The sequence below is a fragment of the Odontesthes bonariensis genome, chromosome 6 (assembly GCF_027942865.1).
Source record: "Odontesthes bonariensis isolate fOdoBon6 chromosome 6, fOdoBon6.hap1, whole genome shotgun sequence".
Lineage (NCBI taxonomy): Eukaryota > Metazoa > Chordata > Actinopteri > Atheriniformes > Atherinopsidae > Odontesthes > Odontesthes bonariensis.
The window spans coordinates 15,007,278-15,011,915 of record NC_134511.1 but is presented as its reverse complement, the minus strand read 5'-3'; the positions used below and the strand labels follow the sequence as shown (position 1 = coordinate 15,011,915).

The window sequence follows — 4,638 nt, the reverse complement described above, 5'->3', positions numbered from 1 at the left end:
TCACAGGATTCTCTTTGTTTTCCTGTTTCTGATGAAAAACAAGCAAAATAACCGGCCCAACAGATACTCGTGAAGCACAGTTTATAATTGAATTTAGAGCAGATGTTCATCTGCATCAAAGCCGTATGTTATCCTTGTCTCAGTACTCTCCGCCAAATAAAGCTTTTTTGTTTGTTTGATTTGCTGTAAAACAAGTTTTTTCATTATTTTCTTTGGCAATTGTTTCTCTGTCACTGATTGATTACATTATAGTACTTTAATGCTGCCGGGAAAAGGAACCACATGTATCTAATTTCTGAAATCAGGATGTTTGGGAGGATTTTCTCTCCTTTAGAGCAGAACATTTTTCTTGTGGGATCAATGGGCTAAATGACAAACATGGTTTAGTAACACAGACCAGTTTTCTGGAAACTTTTCTTTTTCATACAGAACTAAATACTTTTAAAGTTTAAATGATCCCAGCCATATACTAATGAATTATCAATTTGTGTAGTGAAAAATACTTTGATTGATATTGAGTGATGCACTGAGAGAGGCATTTGTCATAACATCTTTTTAAAACTCGTTAAATAGCGTTCAATAACAACAAATCAATATAGATTGTTGAGGCATGGTTTAACAATGATTCCCATCGGTAGAGCTAACTCGCTGTGGAAAACTGTGAGTGGCGAAAAACTATGGAAACTATTCCACTGGTGATCGAAGACAAAGGAGTAGGAGAGAGGGAGGTTGCAAGAGAGAAAGAAAGGTAGCAGTGTGGCGTTGAGAGTAGGGACTTAAGATAGAGGGACTGTGCCTGGTAAAAGGAGAGCGCGCTGGCTCACGGAGAGACGGAAGTTAGATATATTGTGTGTTAAGGTGACGTAATGGAAGGAAACCAAGGCTAGGAGTGTGACGTTTGCTTTGAGAAGGTGAATAGAGAACTGTAGCAAAGAGCAAAAGGAGTTTCACAGTGTCACACTGGAATACTAGAAGGAAGTCAGAAGTAGCAGAGACATATGCAAGAGTGGTGCTGGACATGAGGATAACAAGATGGTGGTGAGATATGCAGTTGTACATCAAGGGTTGTCTTTTTGCTCTGTCAAGTTTGATGTGGTCAAGCAGGCGCTGCTATAGCCTGGGACGTTCACAGATGACATTGTGAAAGTCAGTAGAAGGAAGACATGTTAGTGAATGAGAGCAATGGGGGCCAAATGATGAAGATGCAAGGAGGAGAAGTAATTATGGAGGATGGGTTTAAATACCTGCGGTCAACCGTCTGAAGCAACGGACAGTGGACAAGCGGGATAAAGATGAAGGTGCAGGCAAGATGGAGTGGGTGGAGACTATTGTTGGGGGGGAATTGTAATAGAAGGATAGCAGCAAGAGCGAAAGGGAAGGTTTGGAAGACAATAGTGACCCTTGCTATTATGTACAGATTGGAGGTGGGGGTACTGAGCTGGAGGTGGTGCAACTGGAGATGCTAAGATATTTGTTGGAACTTGAACGGATTGGATTCAAAGTAAAGGTAATGCTGGCCACCAAAGGTAATGGTCTGGGCATGTGCAGAGAAGTGATGAAGTGTGTTTTTGAAATATGATCTTGAAGATGGAGCTGCCAGGCAGGAGAAAAAAGAGGAAGATGGTTGATGGATGTTGTGGCAGAGGACATGTGATGTAACAGAAGAAGATGCTCGGGACACGATGAGACCGAGGCAGATGATTTGCTGTGGCGACCCCTAAAGGAAGATGCTGAAAGAAGAAGCTTTTACTCCAAAATCTACTCGTATTGTTTGTCTGTACAGTGAAAATTTGCAGGGAAAAAAAATTCGATGTCAAAATAAACGTTTTCCTACATTTGGTACAATTCTGAAAAAGTCTAAATGTTTGGATGAACTTGCTGCTCCCTGTTATCTTCCCCAAGAGGCAGAAAAAAGTTGGTAATATGGTATTAAAAGATTAACAGTAAATCCTCACCCCAGGGCCACGTAGCTGTGATGAAAAGTGAAGTTCCCTTTGAGGTGGGATCTGTCTGCTGCTTCAGTGTTTGATCTACTGTACAAATCAATCTCAAAATCATATGAATCAAATCATGGGACATCAAAGCCATATACCCTTCGTGGATTTGGCACAGCAGCAGCACAATGACCTGAATCCCTTCCACAAAATACCAAAGTCCACTTACAGTTGTGTAGTGTGTATGTTCTTTATACTTAAATATGTCCATACTGGCCAAAACCCCACATGCAGATTAGACTCTCATTTAGAAACCTTCATTATAAAGCTGATTATTTTTGTTATGCAGGCAAAATAGGAGCTGGAAACATGTGATCAGGCTGATCAGGCAAAAAAAAACAGATAATAGGTGGGTGGCATTAGATCAAACCAGATGTTGTGATGTCAATGTATAAACACATCGGGGAGTAAATATGATATATGTCAAAGCCATTTAAGTCTTTGAAAAAGTGCTGTCTTTCTGGTCTTTAGTCCTCACCCCAGACTCATTTTGAAACTCTATCTGATCCACTTCAAAATGTTGATATTGTTATCTCTTAACAGTTTCTTGACCCGCTCTACGATTACATATATTGCCTTTTTAGGAGGTCCGGCCCAAAGCCAAAGCTTTCAGCTTGATGTTTTTGCACTCTTGTTTGTCTCTCTTTTAATCAAGAGGCTATTTACTTTGATAAGGTTCTCCGGCATGTTATGGCTGGGAAAAAAATACTTCATTTCACTATCCTCACCCTGCTTGACCACTGGGATAGTGTTCTTAAATGGCTGTTTTTTCTATCACTAAAAAACCCTAAATGCCAGTAAACAACTAGTTGTTCAGTTCTGTTTCTGTCTCATTCAAGCACAGAACTGATGACCAAATTAATTTTTCTTTGTCTGTTTGGGCTTTTGTGTGCCTGTCTTGGTGAACTGGAGTCGTCCATAGAGACCAATCTTGTGCAGTGCCGTCTGGATTGTCTACCTTAAGTTGTTGTTAAAAGAGCTGCATAGTTTTAATAAGATGGCCACGATGGTGATCATTCAACTTTAATGAATGATAATGTTTGTTAAAGAAAACTGCATTAAGTATACGGTGAATGGACTGTAACTGCCTGACAACAGCTTTCCCTTCTGAGCTAGAGTCACACTGGGGATGAAATCTAAAGAAAAAGATGGCCTTGGGCAGCAAGACAAGAACTGACAACAACTGAAGTGGTGAAAAAATGATAATAGAACAATATCAGTTTTTTTAAATGCAGATCTGAATCATTTCCTGAATCCAAAAAGAGAACAAAAGACAAAACTGATGACACAGTTCCAACCTCAAAGACCCGCTAGCATCACATTCGGGTGGTTTGAAATCCCAGTTGAGACATGCAGAAGGATTACTTGCAATGATAACAATCTCTGCGATTGATATAAGGGTATGATGTTGGACATGGTATTCTTTTTTAAAGGTTGTCATGGTCTTTGAGTTCTGTGTTGTGTTTTGTGAAGTTTATACTGGTTTTATGGTGCTTTGCATTGGCTTTTATGATCTTGTTGTATTCCAGATCAGTTCTTTTGTGTCAGTTTGTTCTGCTTTCTGCTCTCCCCAAACACCTGGCACTTGTTTCCAGTATCATACCTGCATTGCTTCAGTCATTTCTCTGTATCACTATATATACACATGATGTCTTTTGTTCCTTGCAAGATCCATGTCTTTGTTGCATGTTGTTTTCTCATACCAAGTTTTGTATGAGGTTTTGTTCCTGTCATGTTTAGCTCAGTACTATGGACTGCCTCCTGTACCTCAGTCTGCGTTTGGGTCATCTCCAGCTACATCGCTACACACAACCACAAGACAAAATGTGCTGAAACAAATTTCAAATGCACAGAATTACTCTCTTGTCACTTGCTTATGTTCATTTCAAGCCAGATGAAAGTCGAATGCTCAAATATAAACTCACTATAAATGAAAACACCAGAGTTCCAACTATTTGCTGGCCTGTTTTTTCATGGGCAGACAGCATACGTGACTGTAAATGTATAAGCTGATTTCAGGCAAATCAAGCTAAATTAATGTGCCAGCTCAACAGTTTCACCATGGAGGGAGAACTGAAAAATGTAACATGTAAGAATGACATAAATCCCATTGTCTACAGATTATAGCTTTTTGTCCCCCCTCCTTCAGTTAATGGGAAATTTCTTTGAGTTTCTCACAGTTGTCTGGCTCATTCCCATGAGAAGGTCTCAACCCTCTCTCTGACAACATAGAATGGGTTCAGACTAAATGACCAGCATCTCAGGCTCTGTGTGTGGGAGGATGTGTGCTAGAGTGGAGTTAACCACAGATTTCAGTGTTTTCACATTCACAATGATTCCCCCCCCCCCTGGAAAAATGGATTAAAAATGGTTAATGGATCCTGGTCCGTATCTCCAAAATTACCACACTAAAATCACATGCCATGACACCAAACTTCTACAGTAGTACAAATGTGGTCTGTACTCACAAAACGATGCATTTTGAAGTTTGTACATAGTCCAGGAGTTTATTATTCTCAACACAAGCCTGATAGCTTTTCTGCTGCTAAAGCTGCGTCGACGTCACTTCTGGGAGCTGGGAGCTTCAAAGTAAGATGAGGGTTGATCTACTCACTTAAAAAATGGCAAAAAATTTAGCTCACTT

General features: G+C 40.0%; 1 long non-coding RNA gene across 1 annotated transcript; it reads left to right on the top strand.

The window, feature by feature from the left end:
• Positions 1–877: 877 nt before the first annotated feature.
• LOC142382850 (uncharacterized) lies at positions 878–1,855 on the top strand. Its single transcript, XR_012769960.1, has 3 exons — positions 878–1,038; positions 1,418–1,507; positions 1,588–1,855. It is a non-coding gene; the product is annotated as an uncharacterized LOC142382850 (long non-coding RNA).
• The last annotated feature ends 2,783 nt before the right edge of the window (positions 1,856–4,638 follow it).